The 24,452-nt window shown below is 49.1% G+C and overlaps 1 pseudogene; it reads right to left on the bottom strand.

Annotated features, from left to right (window-relative positions):
* Window positions 1-692: 692 nt before the first annotated feature.
* Window positions 693-24,452, bottom strand: part of LOC120381898 — a 41,390-nt pseudogene continuing 17,630 nt past the window's right edge.

Here is a 24,452-nt window from a genome sequence, read left to right as displayed (position 1 = left end):
CAACTTGTGGAACTCCTTGCCTGAGGAGGTTGTGAAGGCTAGGACTATAATAGGGTTTAAAAGAAAACTGGATAAATTCATGGAGGTTAAGTCCATTAATGGCTATTAGCCAGGATGGGTAAGGAATGGTGTCCCTAGCCTCTGTTTGTCAGAGGATGGAGATGGATGGCAGGAGAGAGATCACTTGATCATTGTCTGTTAGGTTCACTCCCTGGGCTGCTTCTGCTCTACAACTATAATTGTCTTTTTATACCAGAATCACTAACTTGAGCACCCAATTCCATGTACAGTCCTAGTGGATGTAAGGCACAGGTAACTTTTGCCTCAGGGTAGCTTGTTGGCATCAACCCTCTCTCCCGCACCTGGAGCTAATGAAATTCCTGGCTGGAGGACACACGCTCCTACAAGTCAAAAGGAAAGGAGCTGATAGAAAAGATCACAGGACTGACCCCAAAGGAGGGTGAGCTGCAAAAGGCAGAAGCAGGCAACTCATCTGGCAGAGCTGAGAGACCACAGTGAAGATGGTGCAAAGATCACTATACTGGAATTAGCAAATGTGATTTTTAAAAACAAATCTTTGGGAAGCCCTAATAAAGGCATTTCTTACAGTTCTCTCCCATTTGGATTTTCTGATATCTAATAGGAATGACATCTGATTGAAGCTTTTCCCAAATGCAGAGCATGTGTAGTCTCTCTCCACTGTGGATTCTACGATGTCGGACAAAGTCTGAGTGCTCAATGAAACTTTCCCCGCACTCAGAGCATGTGTAGGGGATCTCTCATGTGTGGATTCTCCGATGTGTGATAAGGTTTGAGCGCCGACTGAAGCTTTTCCCGCACTCAGAGCACGTGTAGGGCGTCTCTCATGTGTGGATTCTCTGATGTGTGATAAGGGTTGAGCGCTGACTGAAGCTTTTCCCGCACTCAGCGCACGTGTAGGGCTTCTCTCCTGTGTGGATTCTCTGATGTGTGATAAGGGAAGAGCGGTGACTGAAGCTTTTCCCGCACTCAGTGCATGTGTAGGGCTTCTCTCCTGTGTGGATTCTCTGATGTGTGATAAGGATTGAGCACTGATTGAAGCTTTTCCCGCACTCAGAACATGTGTAGGGCTTCTCCCCTGTGTGGATTCTCTGATGCGTGATAAGGTGTGAGCGCCGATTGAAGCTTTTCCCACACTCAGAGCACGTGAAGGGATTCTCCCCTGTGTGGATTCTCTGATGCGTGATAAGGTTTGAGCGCCGACTGAAGCTTTTCCCGCACTCAGAGCACGTGTAGGGCGTCTCTCATGTGTGGATTCTCTGATGTGTGATAAGGGTTGAGCGCTGACTGAAGCTTTTCCCGCACTCAGCGCATGTGTAGGGCATCCCTCCTGTGTGGATTCTCTGATGTCTGAAAAGGTGTGAGCGCCGATTGAAGCTTTTCCCGCACTCAGAGCACGTGTAGGGTTTCTCCCCTGTGTGGATTATCTGATGTCTAATAAGGCTTGAGCGCTGATTGAAGCTTTTCCCGCACTCAGCACGTGTAGGGCAGCTCCCCTGTGTGGATTCTCTGATGTGTGATAAGGTGTGAGCGCCGATTGAAGCTTTTCCCGCACTCAGAGCACGTGTAGGGCAGCTCCCCTGTGTGGATTCTCTGATGTGTGATAAGGTGTGAGCGCTGATTGAAGCTTTCCCTGCACTCGTGGCATATGTAGTGTGTCTCTTCCAAGTTGATTCTCTCATGTGTAATAAGGGCTGAGTGGCTACTGAAGTTCTCCTCTGGCCTCTGCTGAGTCTCAGAGGCTTTTACTTTTTCTTGGAGTGCACAACTCCTGGAAACATTCCTTTTGGGTCTTCCTGATAATGTCTCATATGGTTCTCCTTGCTCAGCATCTTCCTGCTGGGGTTTCTGCTCCTCAGTCTCACGCACCATCCTATCACCTGATGGGAGACAGAGAGAATCCAGGCATAGGTCACTCCCTGTGCCTGAGAGAAAGGAAATGTCAGAGACAGGAATTTCAAAAGGGATGAACAAACCAAAATATGTGCAGGAGAGATCAAACCTATCAGGAGCTGATTTTCCCCAAAGGAGAGAGCAAGGGATCAGTTTTGGTCTGCATTTCACCAGAACATGCAGGGGAAACTGGGATCAGATAGGGATCTGCTGCCAGTTGTTAGTCAGGATAGGTGGGAAGCCATGAGTGACATCTGCCTAATTATTCCACATCTGCAGGGAACAATCCTGAACTTGGAGAGCTCACAAAGTCTTTGTAGGGCATCCCGAATGTTTCCTGTATTCACGGACAGTTTTTGACTTGCTTTAACCAAGTCCTCACCTGTGCAGGCAGCTCTTGGAAGCACTTCTTTCTCAGAACCCTGGAGGTCCAGGACCCACGGCTCTTCCCCTCGTTCAAGCTGTGAGACCACATCAGGTTTGGAATTTAGAAACCCTATGCCAGACAAAGAAAACAAGGGAGGTCGGTGGAATTTGTGGGATACTTGTCACAAAGAATAGTCCATGGTTTTAAGCTCAGATCATTTTTAAGCAGTAACATCCCAAGACCAGCTTCCTTGGCTCCAAGTGGCAGGAGAGTTATTATTATTATTAATCATACGCATTACCTAAGTGCCTAAGGACCAACTAACAGTGTGTCTCCATTGTGCTAGGCACAGTACAAATGCAGAATAGTAGATGGCCCGTGCTCTGAAGAATTTACAGTCTAAATAGACAAGACAGACACAGCATGGGGGAAGGGGTAGAACCCTCTGTTAGAATGGCGATATTCAGGCCTGCCTGCAAAGCCTTCCCCACACACTTAGGTGTATTTTTATCAGTTAGCTAGTTACAGGAGTATGAAAACAAAGAATCAAAATCACAGTGTGCCTGTGTCTGGGCCTTCTCTCACTAGGACAGCCTGAGGCCTTGTTCTTAGGCTAAGGCCTTTGGCTAAGCAGCAGGGGCAGCCATAAGCTGGGAAGCGAAGGGTCACATCCTCACATCCCAAACCAGTCACACTGAAATAAGGTGCTATTGGGCTGTTAGGAAGACAGTCCTGTCTGGATCTTAAGATGGTTAAAGAAACCTTAATTTGATAGCATTCTGTCTGGCAAGAAATCACTTATCTATGGTTGTGGTTGTGAAACCCTCATTTCTGTATTGCTTTATCTTTATGGCCACCACTTTTACATTGTTAATCGGTCTGGTTCTCTAATTGTTTCTCTCTCCTGTATAATTAATGTTGCCAGGTGTAAGTTAATTAGGGTAGTGGTTTATAATTGGTTAGAGCAGGAGTAGGCAACCTATGGCGGCACACAAGCTGATTTTCAGTGGCACTCACACTGCCCAGGTCCTGGCCACCGGTCCAGAAGGCTCTGCATTTTTAATTAATTTTAAATGAAGCTTCTTAAACATTTTAAAAACCTTACTGACTTTACATACAATAGTTCAATTATGTATTATAGACTTATAGAAAGAGACTTTCTAAAAACGTTAAAATGTATTATTGGCACATGAAATCTTAAATTAGAGTGAATAAATGAAGACTCAGCACACCAATTCTGAAAGGTGGCCGACGCCTGGGTTAGAGAATTATGTCACAATACGTTAGAATTGGTTAGTTAAATTTCAGCACAATTATTGGTTAAGGTATAGCTGAGACTATTACTCTATAAATGGGGTCAAACTGGAGGGGGGAAGGAAATTGGAATAATAGAATATCAGGGTTGGAAGGACCTCAGGAGGTCATCTAGTCCCACCCTGCTCAAAGCAGGACAATCCCCAACTATATCATCCCAGCCAAGGCTTTGTCAAGCCTGACCTTAAAAACCTCTAAGGAAGGAGATTCCACCACCTCCGTGGGGAACTCATCCCAGGGCTTCACCACCCTCCTAGTGAAATAGTGTTTCCTAATATCCAACCTAAACCTCTCCCATTGCAACTTGAAATCATTATTCTTTATTCTGTCATCTGCTACCACTGAGAACAGTCTAGGCCTGGTCTACACTGGGGGGGGAGTTCGATCTAAGGTACGCAACTTCAGTTACGCGAATAGCGTAGCTGAAGTCGAATACCTTAGTTCGAATTACTTACCCGTCCTCACGCGCGGGATCGACGTCGCGGCTCCCCGTCGACTCCGCCACCGCCGTTCGCGGTGGTGGAGTTCGAGTCGACAGGAGCGCGTTCGGAGTTCAATATATCACGTCTAGATGAGACGCGATATATCGAACTCCGAGAAATCGATTGCTACCCGCCGATCCGGCGGGTAGTGAAGACGTACCTCTAGATCCATCCTCTTTGGAACCCCCTTTCAGATAGTTGAAAGCAGCTATCAAATCCCCCCTCATTCTTCTCTTCTGCAGACTAAATAATCCCAGTTCCCTCAGCCTCTCCTCAGAAGTCATGTGTTTCAGTCCCTAACCATTTTTGTTGCCCCCGCTGGATGCTTTCCAATTTTCCACATCCTTCTTATAGTGTTGGGCCCAAAACTGGACACAGTGCTCAGATGAGGCCCCATGAATGTTGGTTAGGGGGCGAACGGGAACAGGGACACAGGCAAGGCTCTGCAGCATCAGAGCTGGGAAGGGAACAGACTGTATCGGCGTATAGAGATAAGCCCGACTGGTGTGAAGGGCTTCGGAATATGTAATCTTATAGGTGTAAAAATTGTACAGACTATACCAGCCTGTGACATCATCAACGAAGTGCCCATTTGTGCCTGGGTAGGGGCCCTGCTCTGGGAGGGAGGATGCAGCAAGGACTCAGGATCGGTGGCCGGGGTCTCTGTGCACAGAGATGGGGAGGTTATGTGAGGAGGGGGGTAATGAGTGGGAGAGGGAGGTCAAGTGTTAAAATAATAATATTTGGGGGAAAAATGTATAATAAAGTGAAACTGAACAGAAATAAAACTGGAGTGGAGGCTCTAAAGCAACAAGGCTTCGGTAGGGATTTGGGGTTAAAGGTCTGGGATCCCCCACAGCTCCAGATCCCCAAACCTCTCCTCCCTCCCACTGACCCACCCACCCCACTTCCTGGGTGCCCTTCCTCCACACTCCCCTCCCCTTCTTCCCATTACTCTCAGCCAGCACCACCTCCCGGCACCTTGAGAACTTCTTGTATTTTCTCCTCGTCTCTCACAGCCTCCTACCTCCCTGCTGCTTCTTAGCTCTAAGCCTGCACACACCCGCCCCATGTCCTGGCATATCTACTACCCCCCGTCTCCGTTCCTCCCACGGCTCGCTTATCCCTTCACCGATGGGATCCTGAACGGCAACATTACACGCTCTCCTAAAAGAGCTCATCTGACTGTCACACAAGCCAGGCATGAGTCACACACCTATTTACTCAATTTAGAATTCTACAGGCAGCATATTTTCCTCTTAAAATGAGGAAAAGGCATGAAAGCTGCAGTTATTAATGTAGTTATGAATGTATTCAATAAGGATACATTCAATGCAATTTTAAAATGACTGACGGCACCAAAAAGGCACATATCCAAAAATGATACTAGTGGGTGGGAGATAAGGCAAAAAAAGGGGGGGCAAGGAAACTTGTCAAAACTTGTATGACGAACAAATGTATACAGTTATTACTACTCAGGTTCTTCAGAGACCCCACAGCTTCTAATAACCCAGGGGACAGGACTCCTTACCCAGCGAGGTCACCGTCTCATAGTTCTCCTGCATGACATCCCTGTAGAGGGCTCTCTGAACAGGGTCCAGTAGTGCCCATTCCCCCTTGGTGAAATACACAGCCACCTCCTCGAAGGTCACTGGCCCCTGAAAGAGCAAGAGTCCAACACTCAGTACCTGCTGCTCCACTCACAACCCCACTATTCACGGAACAGCAGCACCAGGGAAATGGAAGCTCCGGGAGGCACATGTTAACAGAGTCCCACCCCACCTTGCCTAGAACAAACAGGCGGCATCAGAGGGTAGAAAGAGAGAACCTTTGTGTCTCCCAGCTGACAGACAGAGGCAGGGTCTTCACGTTTATCACATACCTACTAGCCAGAGCTTGATATAGGAGATGGGGCTGGCTCTGGACCCTACTAATGGCTCCCTGGTAGGAAACACTCCCCAAATAAAATATAAGAAAGAAAAGGGAAGTCAGTAGTAAAGAATATTAGTTAGAACAGGGGTAGGCAACCTATGGCACGGGTGCTGAAGGCAGCACGCAAGCTGATTTTAAGTGGCACTCACAATGCCCGGGTCCTGGCCACCAGTCCGGGGGGCTCTGCATTTTAATTTAATTTTAAATGAAGTTTCTTAAACATTTTAAAAGCCTTATTTACTTTACATACAACAATAGTTTAGTTATATATTATAGACAGAGAAAGATCATCTAAAAATGTTAAAATGTATTACTGGCACTCAAAACCTTAAATTAGAGTGAATAAATGAAGACTTCTGAAAGGTTGCTCACCCCTGAGTTCGAAGGTCAGAATTGTAGAAAATTGGTAAGGGAAGTGTGACGTTACTGATATAAATTGGGACCATATAGAACATGGGTTGCAACCAAGGTCCTGTAGTGGCACCAAATCTGATGTAAAGGGGGTCAATATGAGGTGTCTAAGACCAGGTTATGGGTTGCTGGTTATGATTATGCTGTCTGTATGTATGTATCATTTTGTAGTTGAAGTTATGAATATTAGCTCCATACTGTCTGTATTTCAAGCTGGTGCTGTGCTTCTGGGAGACATCCCAGACAAGTTGGTGTTAGCTCTGCCTAGCCTGCTTGATGGCCCATTAAGGACCATCAGCTACACAACTGACCCATGGAGAGAAGGCAGACACCCTTGTGACTCAGCAAAGTATGCAGGACTGGCCCATGTGACCTCAGACTCCATTTTGCTGTAATTTTCCACAGTAAGGACAAAGAGGTTCTTACACCTGGAAAAGCCTATATAAGGCTAATGCCTCATCTCCATCTTTTCTTCAATCCTGCTTCTACCTCTGGAGGACTTTGCTACATGCTGAAGCTCTACACAAGGGACTGATGACCCATTCCAGCGGGGGATGTTCTCCAGAGACTTGATTTGAACCTGCAGTTTATGCCACCACTGCTACAAGCCTGAACTAAGAACTTTGCCATTACTGGATGTAATTAATTCCATTTAACCAATGCTACCTCTCATCTCTACCTTTTTCCTTTTATGAATAAACCTTTAGATTTTAAAGGATTGGCAACAGCGTGATTTGTGGGTAAGATCTGATGTGTATATTGACCTGGGTCTGGGGCTTGATTCTTTGGAATCGAGAGAACCTTTTTCTTTTATTGGGGTGTTGGTTTTCATAACCATTCCTCCCCGGGATGGGTGGCACTGGTGGTGATACTGGGAGACTGGAGTGTCTAAGGAAATTGCTCGTGTGACTTGTGGTTAGCCAGTGGGGTGAAACCGAAGTCCTCTTTGTCTGGCTGGTTTGGTTTGCCTTAGAGGTGGAAAACCCCAGCCTAGGGCTGTGACTGCCCTGTTTGAGCAAGTGGTCCTGATTTGGCACTCTCAGTTGGGTCCCGCCAGAACCGCCTCGTCAAGGAAGCTATCAGAAATCAATGACCAATCAATGAAAATAAGAAGGAAGTTTTGAAAAGTATATTAATCCTAACAATGGTAGTGATAAATTACTAGACGGAAATGGCAGAATTATCAAAAATAATGCAGAAGAGGTAAAAGTGTTCAATAAGTGTTCTCTCCTGGATTTGGAGAAAAACAGATGCTGTACTTGTATCATAAGATGTTGACGATTTACACTCCTTCCATTCCAACAAGAACTCACAAGGACATTAAACAGCAGCTATTACAGTTAGACATGTTTAAATAAGCAGGTCCAGATAACTTGTATCCAAGAGTTTTGAAAGACCTGGTGGAGGAGCGTGGTGGACTATTAATGTTGATTGTAATTAGGACTTGGAACACAGGGAAAATTCCAGAAGACTGGAATTAAGCTAATGCTGTGCCAATACTAAAAAGTGTAAAAGAGATGACCCAGCTAATTACAAGAGTGTCAGTCTGATATCAATACTGAGCAAAATAATGGAGCAGTCGATACTGGATTTTGTTAATAAAGAATTAAAGGAAGGTAATATAATTAGTACCTGTTAACAAAGGTTTAGAGAAAATAAGGATATCCTTATTAGATGAGATCAAAAGTTTGGTTGCAGTTAATATTATTGATGTCTAGATATCTAGACTTCTGTAAGGCATATGACTTGATTCAGCACAATATTTTGACTAAAAAACTAGAATGATACACAATAAACACGGCATACATTAAATAGAATAAAAACTGGGATTGTAAATGGGGAACCATGGTCAAGTGGATTTCTTTCTAGCGGGTTCCCACAAGGATTGCTTTTTGCCCGTGTGCTATTTAACATTCTTATCAATGACCTAGAACAGAATATAAAATCATCACGGATGAAGTTTGCAGTACCACAAAGATTGCGGGTGGTGGTAACTAATGAAGTGGCAGTAGATTCAGGCTCCAGCACTGGGAGTCAGAGAAGTTGTCCCAGCCCTGGCTGGAGGGTTATTTCCTGTTCCACAAAGAGGAGAAGTTCCATTCCCAAATCCCTTGAAATTAGGCCCTATCTGACACTACACCCCATATTCATCATAGTGGTATGGTTATAATATGATTAGGACATAATTATGATGCATTTTGTGCAAGATGTGTCATGTGCTGAATATGATTATCCTATTTGTGTGCATGGATCATGTTTGTATTTGAAGTTATGGATATTGACTCTGTATCTGTATTTCAAAGGTGCTTACTCTGGGTAACACCCACAACGAGCCTTTCAGGTACAACAATGAAGAAGCCAGACAGAGCTGATGGCTTATCAACAAAGAGAATGGATCGTGGAAGAGCTTAGCCTTCCTGTGAATGTTTCAGCCAGCCTATGAGTCATGGCTACTATGACTCAGCAGGACATGCTAGGACATGTGACTAGACCACATGACAACGAACTCCATTTTGGTACCTGTATTTTTCCACAAACTGGACTGGGAACTGAGTTTGGAACAAATGGTTCCTGCCATATGGAAAAGCTACATAAGGTGGGGAATGAGGCCAAGAGATGATGTCACACCCCACACAAGAGAACTCCTGGAAACACTTGAGGAACAAAGACTGAACTGGGGGAACTGCTGGTCCCAGGGTAAAGGGATTTCTAGCTTGTGTATGGAAACTTGGGGGACTGCTTGTACCATCAGTCAGGTGAGAAATTGCTAATTCAAATTCTATCCATCTAGTATGTTAGGCTTAGTTTGAGTTTTTGGTTATCTGCTAAGTAATCTGCTTTGATCTGTTTGCTATCACTTAGAATTGTTGGGATACGTTAGGGTTCAGTAAAACAGCTGGGAAGCTGCTAATGTGCTGACATGCATTGGGGACAAAGGCATAAGCAGGCAGTAATTCTTTGCTTAACAAATAAGTTGCGATATTGTGTCTCTCTGTTGCTTGTAAGAATTGACATTGATGCAGCTGCATGAGAAGTGTAGTTGCTGGAATGAATGTCCTTTGTGTGAAAGAAAGTAAAAGAAATGTTATCTCCCCCTTCCCCTTCCTTTCCCAGCTACATAAACAAGCCCTGGCTTATGGCCCCTTCCTCCCTCCCCGAGAACTGCTCATTGACCCTTCCTCCATACCCTGAGAACTGCTGTTTAGGGAAATTTGTAGCAACACGTTATTGCAAAGAACAGTATTTTCAAGGTAAAAATGCCTCTATGATATGTGTAATACTGTGACAGTGGATAGGGGTGGGTATACTAATTGTATGAGTGTTTCTACTACTTAATAAGGGGTTTTGGGGTGTTGTAACGGATGTAGGTGTTTACATACAAACTTAGATAAAAGGCGTGTGATGTAACTTATCCAGTACTTACTCGATAGTTGGGTCAAGGGGAACAAGTAACACAATAAAGAAGCCTGTATTCATATCCGCCTCTGGATCAACCGGCTCCTTTTTTGTTCTAACAATAATTACTTAAAATCTACCTTTCTGCCATTAATAAACTTGTTTTATGCTTTATCTTAATCAGTGCATTTTGAATGAAGTGTTTGGGGAAAAGCTGAGCTTGGTTAGCACAGGCTTGTTGTGCACATCTTTCCCATATCGAGGGGAAGGCGAACTATATTAATGAGCTTACATTATACAGATCCCTGTGCACTATAAGATGGTATAATTCTAAATTTATACTACAGCAGGTGTGCAAGGTTGGGGAGCTGGGAAATTGGCTGTTGTCGTCTGTCTGTCCTTGAGTGGCTCAGACAAAGCACTCAGGTAGCTCAGTTGGATGCATGGCGCCACCTGCTGTCGTGTTGGGTGATAACAGGCCCTGGAGAGGCTGGCTGAATCTCCAGCAAAGCAGTGTAAAAAGGGCCAGCCCAGCTTGAGGGTTAGAGGGCACAGCGGTTCCCAGAACCATCCCAGACTGCACCCCGGGGTGACAACCCATCACACCCTAAATTACATAAGTTTCAGCAGGTTTGTCACATCCTGTCCCCTCCCTTTCTCCACCCAAGATATTTCCTGCCTCCCACCACCTCCAGCAACTCCTACCCTCCTATGCATTTACTGCTCCTCTCCCTCCAAGCAGATCCCACCACCAGCTCCCTGAGAATCCCTTACCTGAGCCAGCTCCATTGCAGCCATTTCCTTCCCTTTGGGAGGATGAAATGATCTGGAGCAAAACGTGGACGTTAATCTGTAGCCTGCCAGGACGAGAAGGGCAATGTGAGAGAATGCAGAGGGGGCTTTTGTCCATTCCACGTACTGATCTCCCCCTGATTTTTCCCTGTTAATGGACACTCTAGGTTCTGCCACACTGTGAAGCACAGAGTGACCTTATTCCAGTACAGGCCTAGCCCCCTCCCACCATGGTGTAACCCTCTGAGACACGGTGAAACCCTCCCAGTAACATCCTCTGTTATACTTACCAAGTTTGCAGACAATACCAAGCTGGGAGGGGTTGCAAGTGCTTTAGAGGATAGACCAGGGAGGGAGAGCTCAGTGGTTTGAGCATCGGCCTGCTAAAACCAAGGCTGTGAGTTCAATCTTTGAGGGGGCCATTTAGGGATTTGGGGAAAAAATCTGTCTGGGGATTTGTCCTGCTTTGAGCAGAGGATTGGACTAGATACTCCAACCCTGATATTCTATGATTAAAATTCAAAATGATCTGGAGAAAAGGCCTGAAGTAAATAGGATGAAATTCAATTAGGACAAATGCAAAGTGCTTCATTTAGGAAGGAACAATCAGGTGCACACGTACAAAATGGGAAATTCCTGCCCAGGAAAGAGCACTGCGGAAAGGGAGCTGGGGGCCATAGTGGATCACAAGCTAAGTATAAGTCAACAGTGCAAAAGGCAAACATCATTCTGGGATGTATTTGAGGGAGTACTGTAAGCAAGACACAAGCAGTAATTCTTCCACTCCACCCTGTGTGGATTAGGCCATAACTGGAGTACTGTGTCCATTTGTGGGTGCCACATATGAGGAAAGATGTGGACAAATTGGAGAAAGTTCAGAGAAGAGCAACAAAAATGATTAAAGGTCTAGAAAACATTACCTATGAGGGACTATTGAAAAATTGGGTTAGTTTAGTCTGGAGTAGAGAGGTCATGATAATAGTTTTCAAGTACATAAAAGGTTGTTACAGGGATGTGGAAGAAAAAATTGTTCTTAACCTCTGAAGATAGGACAAGAAGTAATGGCCTTAAATTGCAGCAAGGGCAATTTAGGATGGAGATTAGGAAAACACTTCCTAACTGTCAGAGTGGTTAAACTCCAGAACAAATAGCGTAGGGAAGTTGTGGAATCTCCATCATTGGGGATTTTTAAGAGGAGGCTGGACAAACACCTCAGGGATGGTCTAGATAATACTGAGTCCTGCCTTGAGTGCAGGGGACTGGACTAGATGACCTTCCAAAGTCACTTCCAGTTCTATGATTCTATGAACCAAAGGCCAGTGAAGAGCAAAATCAAAGGAGTCACTCTGGGGATTCTCCCTGTCACTGTCCCCAAGGTATCAGGTTAACTAAGTTGTTTGATGCTTTAGCCTTTGTAGAGTCTCTCCTGGGAGTGCCCCTTTCATGGGCTGGGCCTAGTTTTAGCTTTTGACAAGCGTGACCCCGGGGGCTCTGAGACTGGGCCTTCTTGCCTCAGCACATCTTGTTTCTTTCTGTGGCTCCCCAGTGAGTCCCAATGAGTAGATACTCCTCATACAGACTGTGGACATAAGAACATAAGAGCTGCCCACTGCATCAGACCAATGGTCCGTCTAGCTCAGTGGCCAATGCCAGGTGCTTCAGAGGAATGACCAGAACAGGGAATCCTCAAATGATCCACCCCATCACCCATTCCCAGCTTCTGGCAAACAGAGGCTAGAGACACCATCCCTGCCCAGCCTGCCTGTGACACTGGCAGATGAGGTGTTTGCTCTTGCAAAAGCCCCCATGTCTTCATTGAACAGGGACAAACGCATCGCTGGAATCAGTCTGACTCACCTGTGTTAGTATTAGGTATTAGGATTATAAGAATGCGCTTACACTTTATTGAATGCTTGTGAGTTGCTGCCTGGGTTAATATCTGACTAGTTGCATTGTGAGCCTCCGTGGCTCTGTAAATCACCAGACAGGAAAGAGACTTTACCTAGATGACGTGCTGATTGACAGCTGAATGCATTACACCCTGCCTGGCAGGAAAGGTTCATCAACACCAGATACACTATTATGCGATGTGAAAGACGACAAAAGACTGTTGTTGTGCTCTTCACTTCCCATTAGCTGACTTTGCAGCTCAGAGCACATGGCAGGAAGGGGATAAAAAGCCCCATACAGAAGGAACTGATTATCTGTATGCTGCTTGGACTCTGGGGGGCAAAGTTCCTAGGCATAAGCACGAGATCCCCAGCTGATTAGCCGGGGTTAGTCCTAAAGAATATGCAGAGCTTGCTTATTATAGAAGCTTCTATTACCTTTTGAAATTTAAGACTGTAACTCATCTGCATCTATAGGATTACCTGCTTTGACTTTGTAAACAACTCTCCTTTCCTTTTAAATAAGTCTTAATACAGGTTATTACAGGACTGGCTACAAGTATTGTCTTTGTTGTGAGATCTAAGATTCAATTGACCTCAGTAAGTGACTGGTCCTTTGGCATGAGGTCAGACTTGACTAAGCCCTGGCTGGGATGATTTAGTTGAGGATTGGTCCTGCTTTGAGCAGGTGGTTGGACTAGATACCTCCTGAGGTTCCTTCCAACCCTGATATTCTATGACTGGCAGTAACCGGAACATTGCTGTGATTCGTGGGGTAAGGCAGTGGTTCTCAACTAGGGGTCCTGGGCCCCCTGGGGGCCTCTAGCAGGTTTCAGGGCAGGGGCCAAGCAAGGGCAGCATTAGACTCACTGAGGCCCAGGGCAGAAAGCTCCAGTCCCAGCGCATGAGGCTGAAGTCCAGGGCCCTGAGCCCCACCACCCGGGGCTGAAGCCAAAGCCTGAGCAATGTAAATGTGTGGGGCCCTGTGGCATGGTGCCCCGAGAGGAAGAGAGTGCCCTGAGGACGCAGCCAGAGGGCTGAGCCCTGACACACGACTGGCTCTGAGGGTCTCTGCAGTCAGGAAGGGCTCGCAGCGAGGGAAGCCTGGTAACTGATGGCTGGAGGGGTGAAGAGGTTTGGGGCATGTTGGGGGAAGAAGCATCTGGGACTGGATAACCTGGGGCTGGGCAGTCTCCATAGGGGACACTTGCTCCTCCTGTGCCCTTTCCACATCCTCTTGCGAGGCGAGAATGACCACCCTGTCCCCACCCCTAGCGGCAGCCGTGTCTCAGGACTCTCCCCAGTTGCACCCACTAACTCTCCTCCCATTTGGGGTATAGCTCGGGGCAACAAATTCCCACCAAGATGAACCCAGCTGGATGCTGCCTGTTCTGGTGCCACAGGGGCCTCTGGTGGGTGAAAGGCAGAACTGTAGCACTTCTCAGGCAGAACGTATCTTCTTCAAGCCAAAAAAAAAAAGAAATTCTGCGCTGGACGTGAATTCTGTGCATACGCAGCGGTGCAGAATTCCCACACGAGTAACTCACACTTGGCACAAACACAACCTGCTCCCTCCCATCTCTTCTCCCTATGTGTCGAGTCCCAGAGCTGCTGCTGTCATTAATGCACACAGGCTTTCACTCCCGTTAGTGCTGGCAAGACCCAATCCAGCAACAGGACTGAACCCTTATTTTCCTATCACATGGGACAGTCTCAGCTGAGGGGGAGGTGAGATGGGGAGGGGGTACAACGGGGAAAGTTGTTGTACCCATGTTGGGCCCAGGATAGCAAAGAGGTATTTTTAATTGGTTCTAAAACAATTACCTCACCCACCTTGTCTCTCCAAGAGATCTGAAAGTGGCAGGAGGAGACAAACAGGAAGACAGAGCTCAGGACTCTAAACCAAACATTTCAAACCCCTGGAAGAAACTACATTTCCCTTCTGCCCCTGGGTATGTTTGTATCCTCTATGAGGGACCACCCCATTCCCCTCACAGCAGCAACGGGAGACTGCAGCCAGCCCCAGATGGTCTTTCCCAATCCTGGGATGTTTGTTGTGACAAAGTTTGTGTTTGGTGGGTGCACGGGCTGGGGACACCTGGACTGATCTGCAGATTGGAAAGTCAGGGCAACTCTAGCACAGCTTGGGGGCTGTGGGAGCAGTTCTGGAGCTGGGCCTCTGTCCTCTCTAGCTCCCATGGCAGATGGCTCTGGCAGCATCAAGTGGGTCCATCGCTGCAGGGGAAGGTTGGGGTCATGTCTGAGATCAGGGTGAGAATTGGAGTGGGGGGTCTATGCCCAAGAATGGGGGTAGAATTCACCTCCCAACCCCTCTGCAGAGCTCAGCAACTAGGGCTTTATCCAGTGAAGTGAATTTCACTCTGGGTGACTTTGAGCCAGCCACTGAAAGATCCTTGTGCCTTCAGTTCCACACTGGCCACAGGAGTTTACTAGTTCTCCCTCCCCAGACTGCCGGGGGCAGCCAGGATAATTAGTGGGTTATGGGAATTAGAAGATGAAAATTCACTAAGAACAATGATATTTGTGTGTTTATTATTAAATCCCCAGACACCCACCAATCCCGTCCTCCTTCTGATGAGCTATAAATATCTAAGGGACTCAGCTACTGATCCTGCAGTCAGTTCCTGCCCTTTCCCACTTTCTAAAGCAGCACTTTTAAGAACAGGGCAGGGAAACATGTAAATATTTTGAACCAAATTCCAGGAGCTGCTGAACATGGAGAAGTTAAATGAAACCAAGGTTCCGTCTCTCCGAGGACCTGGCCCCTAGTGCAAAATAAGACACTCCCCAGGAATCTGAAATGGCCACTTCATAACTGATAATCTTATTAATCTGTTCACTTCTGGGAATTACCACTAAGAGAAACAACCCAGTGACGGTGCTATCCTGAGGAAAAGGTCTCATGTGTCTTTAGATCATATCGATTTGTAACCTGGAACGATATACACTAAAATGCCTAATTCGTAGCCCTACGGCAATTGCCTGGTGTCACTACAGGGCAGAATTAAGGTTGGTGCCTTAGTTGTGAATTTCCATCCCCTAGCATATTGCAATTGCTGCTAAGTGGGTTTGACAGAATTGATTGTGTCTATTTCTTTCTTTTAATTTCAATAGATAGTGATATTTATTTTTAAGCCCTTTTTTCAATGTTTACAATTTCAATGTTCAGAGCTGTGGGAAGTTATGGGGGTCGTCAGACAACAATTATTTAATAACAGTAACTGTTGAGAGTCCAAAAGCCAAATCACAGAACTGTTCAAAGAGAAATTGTCAATGTCACACCCAAAATATACAGTGTAAATATCCTTAAATCAAACTCCACTTTCTCCAGAAGCATTTCTGTATATTACCTATATAAATATTTTTCATCTGTGTGTGTGTGTGTGTACAGTGAAATTAACATTTACTGCAATTTATTCATAAAAATCCAATCCTGTCAAGCATAATTTTAAGTAATGAAGTACTTGAATTCTTTCACTTCCTAGACTGGAATGTTTCACTTCAGGATAATTACATCCTCCCTGTGATGTATTTCACTCTCAGTACCGTAACCCTCTTGTGATGTAGCTCCTGTCTAGGAGCTCTGCTGAAGCCAGTGGCATTATGATCAGGTGACACTGACATGAGCAGAGACACATGGGGGAGGATGAGGTAACATGGAGGCTACCAGAGTTGAACGTGGCCTTAAGAGCACACGCTCTCTCAGCCTCTCCTCTCTCCCACCTCCCAGAGTCAGTAATTCTGAATCGTTCCCTGAAATCTAAATAGCCCCAGTATGAGAGACAGTGATTAACGCAGGTACCTTAGGGGCTGCAGCACCAACCCCCTGCCTGGATGAGGAGGGTGAAGAATTGCAGTAGAAATGGGTTAGGTTGGGAGAGGGCACAGCTGATGGGGGTCTGGGAGCTGAGTTGACCAAGAGGCCAGAACTCATGAGGGGGGTGGGTTGGGAGAAGAAGTCAACAGGACTGCGTAGAGGCATTTCAGTGTATTTTCTTCATTAACCATTCTGCCATGTAGACTCAGACTTTAAAGGTCATAAGGGACCATTATGATCATCTAGTCTGACCTCCTGCACAAAGCAGGCCATAGAATCCTACCCATCCACTTCTATAACAAACCCCTAACCTACGTCTGAGTTACTGAAGTCTTCAAATTGTGGTTTGAAGCCCTCAAGCTGCAGAGAATCCTCCAGCAAGTGACCCATTTGGGCTTTGGCTACACTTGCAAATTTGCAGCGCTGCAGCAGGGTGTGAAAAAACACCCTCTCCAGCGCTGCAAATTGCTGCGCTACAAAGCGCCAGTGTGATCAGAGCCCCAGCGCTGTACATTAATCCCCACAGGGAGGTGGAGTACGGCAGCGCTTTGAAGTGCTAAGTGTAGCCAAAGCCTTGGAAACTTTTCATTCACATCTAAACACCTTGGAGCTAAGCTGGGTTGATGCATTTCCACTTACAGCGGTACAGTTGTAATTAGGTGCTTAATCAGATGCTCATGCAGCACAAAGCAGTCAATAATGGGTGTGCTTTCATTCATTAACTGGACTGTGTGCTGTGCATCGCTTTGAAAAAAAGATGCTGTGAGGGAGTGTCAAAATTTTAGGCATTAAGAAATGGTAAGTAGGTGTCAGTTCATTTCTCATGCGTTTCTCTCCTAATTTTAATGTCAGTTTTGAATCAGTATTAATACCATGTTGTTTTAACAGAAGTAGGGTCCATTTATATATAATTGTTTGCAAGATTTCATTGGATATTGTGAACCTGCCGTCTTCACCTTTTATTTTCAGATTCCTAAATACAACCCAGCGCACCTCTCCTGACAGACTGCAGGCCCTGGCCGGTGATTTGTCAATTGGAAGTGACAGAGGAGGAGAAAGACCTGGGTGTATTGGTTGATCGCAGGATAATTATGAGCTGCCAGTGTGATGCAGCCGTGAAATAGGTTAATGCAGTCCTAGGATACATCAGGTGAGGTATTTCCAGCAGACACATGAAAGGGTTAGCGCTGTTATACAAGGCACTGATGAGACCTCATCTGAAATACACCTCTACCTTCTGCCCTTCAAGTCTGTGAGTCTATCAACTGTGCCTTGCGTTGCACAGACACTGATGGAGATCAGGGCCCCATCGTGCAGCACATGGCAGAGAACCTGACTGAGATCAGCACCCCCATTGTGCTGGGCACTGCACAGACAGAGAGGGACAGTCCTTGCCCCAAAGAGATCACAATCCAAGTAGACAACAGGGAGGAGGAAAACAGAGAGGGGCTGTGACTTCCCCCAGGTCACCAAGCAGGTCAGGGACAGAGCCAGGAACAGACCCCGGTAACGCCAGAGTCCCGTCACCCGCAGCTTGGAAAGGTCCCCAGACCCCATTGTATTAGGCTGCAGGAAGAGGTGGTTTGTCCATGGATGAACAGGCTGTCTTGGCAGGGCAGCTCAGCTGCGGTCCCTGCACACAGCTGGGGGTGTCCCCTGGGTCAGGAGAAGTCAGTGTCCAGCCCTGTGGGGCTGTGCTCCTGGCTCATACCTCCAGCACTCACTGCTGCCCCTCCCTTACCAGCTGCACTAGTCAGCCAGCCCCAGGACTCAGGGAGGTCACTGCTCCCCGTCCCCCATCTCCTGCAAGCCTTCAAACAGGGACATGGTGCACCAGTACCAATAAGAGTGCACTAGTGTAAATTCTGTCTGTACTAAGGGTTTGCACAAGTGCCTAAAACACCAGGGTGGCAGAGACCTTCAGTGCCCAAAACAGCAGTACGGTGGCACTAGAACTGGAATCTAGTTCTAGCTCGGTCACGGACAGCCTGGGTGACCTTGGACACGTCAATGTTTCTCCTCCCAACTTTAGTCTCTTTACCCAGCTGCCACTCACTGGGGTCTCCTATCTCTCTCTCCAGAGCTGCTCACCACTACAGTCTGTGTGGGTGTCCCCAGAGCTAAGGCAGGTCAGCTCTGGAATAGTCTTACAAGGGGGCTAGGGAGTCTCTTTCCCTGGAAGTTTTTAAGAACAAGTAGGACAAAGCTCTGTCAGAGACAATCTACATATACTTGGTCCTGCCTTGGCAGAGAGAGCTGGACATGACAACATCTTGAGGTCCTGTCTAGCCCTACATGTCTAGGATGCTATGCAATATATACATATAAAACAACAAGATGAAACCAAATAAAAACATGGTGTCAGGCCATTCAAAAAACAACAACAAAAAACTACACTGCACAGCATAAAATGACACAATACTAAGGAGAAGAAAGCAACGCAAAGCAAACTAACACACCTTAGGATAAAAGTACACAATGCAAAGGAGCTCAACTCAATCCAACACAACAAAGACACCAAACAAGCTGAGGCAAAACAATGCACCATAAAACTATGCAACACAACATGGTGCGATCACAGTTCCAAATGGCCCCATGCAAAACAGCTCAGCGTAGAACAGGACACAGCACAAAAGAGAATTATTTCAGTGTAGGCCTGGAAGGGATCTTGAGAGGGCGTCTACTCCAGCCCCCTGTGCTGAGGCAGAACCAAGTGTTAGGCTATAGATATTCAGGCCTGTCTGCAAAGGCCTGTACTTTAATAATGTAGGTGTATTCTTATCACTTAGCTAGTTATAGAGCTATAAAAGAAGTAATCAAAGATCACTGTCTGTGGAATGGCCTTCTCTTACTGTGACAGGCTAAGGCCTTCAGCCAGTACAGTGGTGCGACGTGATCTGGGTCGGGGTCAGTGCAGTGCCAGACCCAACGGGGACACAGATCTCAGTCGAGGTCTCTGAAGTGCCCACCACTATGGAGGCAGCGGTTTGGGTCGCAGTCGTTCGCTGCCTGCGACAAGGGGGTCCGTGATCTCGGTCCAGGTCTCAGTTTTACCTGGCACAACAGTGGGGTCTGATCTCACCTGGGGTCTCTTCAGTGCCTGGCAGAACAGGGCCCAGATCTCAGTTGGGGTCTCTGCAGCAGCTGTCAGAACAGGGCCACGCTCAGTACGATAAGAGCCCTGATCTCAGTCACACATCTGGAGAGAAAAGCGGGAAGATTTTTGAGCATTAGATATCAGTATTTCAGAACTGAGGAGAAAATGGGGCACAAACTAAATATTTGCCAATATAAAAGAGAAGCACCAACAGCTGGGAGATTTTGTGTCACCATTTAAAGGCTCAAGAGAAAAGATGGGAAATTTGAGGGGATTATACAAGGACATTGAATCAACAACAGAATGGGAAGGATTCTTCTTGCCCCACACTCACATGGCCGGCAGGGAGCCCTGGGTGATGTCTTTTCACAGGAGAAAGGAGTGGGGCTGGAGTGAGAAAGTCACTATCACTGGGGAGGGCCTGGCAGTGGGGTCTGGGAATGTGACTAGCAAGTGGTGGGGGGTGCAGTGTATATTGGAAAAGGGGTAAAAGAAATACAAACAAAACATGGTACTTATTTAAAATCCTGTTAGGGCTCCAAAAGGAGCCATAGTAGATTGTGCTTGCTTTTTCAGATCTTTGGAGCAGTGTTTTGGAGCAGAAGATGAAAGTGAACAGTAATAAGAACCCTGGTGGAAGTGAAATGTGTCCCTTCTGAAACAGTCTCTGAGCTGCTGATAGCTTTGAATCCAGAGGCAAGCCAAGAAAGCCTCTGTGTGGATGCAAATTACCCAGCTGATGGGGGAAGGAGGAAACTGCAATTTGCAGCACAAAGAACCTGAGAATAATGAATGCATCTGGTCAGCAAACAAGCTACTAGAAGACTCAGATTATGGCCCTCCAGAAAAGGGAGGTGAAAAAACAAGTCAAGCCTGAAAATAAGGGGGACAGGTTAACCCTAAGGAGAGAGAGAGGAGAGAGAGAGAGAATGTACAGAGCAGAAATTTGAAGCTGTGGGAAACTGAGGCACGCCACCTCATAAATTTCATAAATGGTCAGTGAGTGGGGTAATTCACTAGCCTGACTATAGAACAAAATAAGGACAGCCTGAAGGTAATTCTTCTGTTTTTCCTGCAATTAGCAAGGACATTTGTAAAAGGAATTGGTATTATTATTAAGAAATAATCTGATCCCACCAGGGGGGTGGAAATTGTTTCTTTTGTTTTTCAGACACTCTACAACCATGCTGGTGCCAGCGGAAGAATAACCCAGAATACAATGGATCTATGTTTTGTGATGTTTGTCTGTGGTGTTGGTCTTGCTGCTAGCATGAGGTGGGTGGGGGATGGCTTCAAAAGGCTGACCTGGGGGGAGAGGAAGATGTGTGTGGGAATGCAAAATGCTCAACTGGGAGGCCAGCACCTGGGTAATGGCTACTATGGTGCCTGGAAATAGAACGGCAACTAAGGTGGGCCCCACAAGCCCTATGGGAATAATGAGAAGGGGAGGAGCTCACTGGGAATCAATGGAGGGGTGATGAAAAATGGTGCACATCAAAGGAAATGTTTGGCCGTGCCCCTCTCCTATGACTATGCAGGAGCAGGATCCATGGCCTATGGCAAGGGGTGGACAATTGGGTGTACTGTGTAGGAGGGGTTTTGCTGGAAATGTACATATTTCTGGGGGCACAATTACACCAGCCCCAACCAAACTACACACATACACATGCTGCTATCTGGACTTTGGTGCACAAATGGATCTGTAAATCTTATTGCTGTGAATAATTGCCTATTTAGCCTTTGAGCTTTTTGTGGCAAGGCCTCTCTGTCCCTGTGGCCATGTCCACACTGCAGTCAGACACCGGCGGCTGGCCCGTGCCCGCTGACTTGGGCTCACACGGCTCAGGCTGTGGGGCTGTTTAATTGTGGTGTCCATGTTCCAGCTGGGGCTGCAGCCCAAGGTCTGGCACCCTCCTACCTCGCAGGGTCCTACAGCCTGGCCCCAGCCCGAGCCCAGACATCTACGCTGCAATTAAACAGCCCCTTCGCCTGGGCCCGTGAGCCTGAGTCACCTGGCATGGGCCAGCTGGGGTTTAGTGTCAGGGTAGAGAGACCCTTGGTGTCTGTTCAGCACCTGTCACAATGGAGACCCTGATCCTGGTCAGTGTCTGTGCAGAGCCCTGCACAACAGGGGCCTGACCTCAGTCGGGGACTCTGCAACTCCCAGCATTACAGGATCCCGGATTTTGTTTAGGGCCCCTGCAGCATCTGGCAAAACGTGGGGCCAGGATCTCTGTCAGGGTCTGTGCAGTGCCCAGTACAGTGGTGGGGCGTGATCTGGGTCGGGGTCAGTGCAGTGCCAGACTCAACGGGGACACAGATCTCAGTCGAGGTCTCTGAAGTGCCCAGCACAATGGAGGCAGCGGTTTGGGTCACAGTCATGCGCTGCCTGGCACAAGGGGGGCCGCGATCTCGGTCCAGGTCTCAGTTTTACCTGGCACAACAGTGGGGTCTGATCTCACCTGGGGTCTCTTCAGCGCCTGGCAGAACAGGGCCCAGATCTCAGTTGGGATCTCTGCAGCAGCTGTCAGAACAGGGCCACGCTCAGTACGATAAGAGCCCTGATCTCAGTCACACACCTGGAGAGAAAAGGGGGAAGATTTTTGAGCATTAGATATCAGTATTTCAGAACTGAGGAGAAAATGAGGCACAAACTAAATATTTGCCAATATAAGAGAGAAGCACCAACATCTTGGAGATTTTGTGTCAGCATTTAAAGGCTCGAGAGAAAAGATGGGAAATTGGAGGGGATTATACAGGGATATTGAATCAAAAAGAGAATGGGAGGGATTCTTCTTGCCCCACACTCACAGGGCCGGCAGGGAGCCCTGGGTGATGTCTTTTCACAGGGGACAGGAGGGGGCTGGAGTCAGAAAGTCACTATCAGTGGGGAGGGGCTGGCAGTGGGGTCTGGGAATGTGACTAGCAAGTGGGGGGGGGGGGCTGCTGGGTTGGGCAGGGTGGGGGAGGGGAAGTAGCTGGGACGGGGAAACCTGGGGCTGGGCCGTCTCCATGGGGGACACTTGCTCCTCCCTCCCCTTCCTGGCCCTTCCCAGGCCCCGTTGCCACCAGAGAGTGGCCCCCCCAGCCCAGCCCAGAGGTGTCCCTGTCTCAGGGCCCCCCCAGCCTCTGCCCATTCACCCTCTGCCCAGCTCAGGAATCACTCGGGGGAACCATTTCCCACCCGCACAAGGACAAATCCCTGCAGGTGGAAATGGGGGAAACCCCCGAAACCTGAGACCTGAACTGGCCATTGGCGAAGGGGAGAGAAAATGGGGCACAATCGGGGGACAGGGAACTTCTCAGGGGTTGGGGAGGGGGTCACCCTGGGCGCTGCTCGTGGCTCTCTAGGGAGAAAGGGGCAGGACGGGAGAGGAGGGGTCCCCACGGGAGGGCAGCGGTAAATCCGAGGATCTCAGCCCCCTTTCTCTCCCGCTCCTCGGGGTCACCTGCCCCATGTCCGGGCTGCACAGACATTTTCCCCGCCCCCCAGCCCGGTCTCACCCCAGCCCCGCCCCGGCCCCACGCTGGACCCCAGTGGGGCCAGGCCCTCCCGGCACCCCTGCGGCCCCAGGCAGAGCCTGGCCGGGCCCGGGGCGCTGGGCTCCTGTGGGGCAGCAGCTCCAGCCCCGCTGGCGCTGCCCCCAGGAGCAGATCCCGGCGCTGCGAGATGCCGGGTCCCCCGGGCACTGGGGCAGAGTCACCGCCCGCCCCGCCCCGGGGCTCGCTCCGGGACCTGGAGGCTGCAGCTCCGCAGCGGGCGGGCGGAGCCCAGGCGGCCCAGGGCGGCTCCAGCGGGGCAGGGCCCGGGCCGGGCACGGGGGTGTTAATGAAGGGCTCTCCCGCCGCGATCTGCGCATGCCCAGAGCTCCAACGGCACCAACCCTTCTCCGGCCAGGAGAGGCTCCAACGGCCCCGCGCGAGCCAGGCAGAGCCGCAGGGGCCCGTCGCGCGTTGCAACTCGGCTTGGTCTCTCCCCAATGTCACTTCCGGTCCAGGAGAGTCAGGAACTACATCTCCCAGCCTGCCCGGGCGCCCGCTCTCCAGCCCAGGTAAGGGAGGTCCCCAGGGCCAGCCTGACCCTCCCCACCGCTCATCCGTTCCCCCGGCCCCGCCCCCTCTCCCAGCCGGTGCCTCTTAGACCCCCCCCCGCCCGTTCCCGGGGAGCGGCAGAGCTGGGGGGGCTTGTGACCCCCCCGTAATAACCGGCCCCCCCACAGCCCAACCGCCAGCCCTGACCCCGCCCCGGCAGCAGCGTGTCCACCCCACGCGTGTTCCCGGCCCCACCGCGCTGCCCCGCGGGCTGCAGGGCTGGAGCAGCCCGCTGCGCTCCCGGCCCCGCCATGGTCCCCTGCCCCGCTGCCGGGCCGGGAGGGTGGGAAGGGCGGCTCCTCCCCAGGCCTGGCCCGCCCCAGGCCCACGCAGGGGTGAGACACGCGGGGACCCGCCTCAGCCCGGAGGGGGCAGGAGAGGGCCGGGCTCCCAGGAGAAAAGCGGGGCGGGGCTGGTGCAGCAGCTCCCGCCCCAGCCCCTGCAGTGGGTGTCAGCTGGATCCCAGCCGCTGCAGCCCGCCCGGCGCGCTGCAGCCCAGGGAGAGGCGGGGTTGCGGGCACGGGAAGGGGCTGGAGCGGCTGGGAACGGGAAGAGGCGGGTTGCAGGGAACGGGGTGTTGCGGGGCACAGGAAGGGCTGGAGCACCTGGGAGCGGGGGTTGAAGGGCACAGGAAGGGGCTGGAGCAGCTGGGAGGGGGTTGAAGGGCACAGGAAGGCTGGAGCAGCTGGGAGTGGAGGGGGTTGAAGGGCACAGGAAGGGGCTGGAGCAGCTGGGAGTGGGGGGGGGTTGCAGGGCACAGGAAGGGGCTGGAGCAGCTGGGAGCCGGGGGGGGGGGGTTTGCAGGGCACAGGAAGGGGCTGGAGCAGCTGGGAGTGGGGGGGGGTTGCAGGGCACAGGAAGGGGCTGGAGCAGCTGGGAGCCGGGGGTGTTGCAGGGCACAGGAAGGGGC

The sequence above is a fragment of the Mauremys reevesii genome, linkage group 14 (genome assembly GCF_016161935.1).
Source record: "Mauremys reevesii isolate NIE-2019 linkage group 14, ASM1616193v1, whole genome shotgun sequence".
Classification (NCBI taxonomy): domain Eukaryota; kingdom Metazoa; phylum Chordata; order Testudines; family Geoemydidae; genus Mauremys; species Mauremys reevesii.
This window is presented reverse-complemented; position numbering and strand designations above follow the sequence as displayed.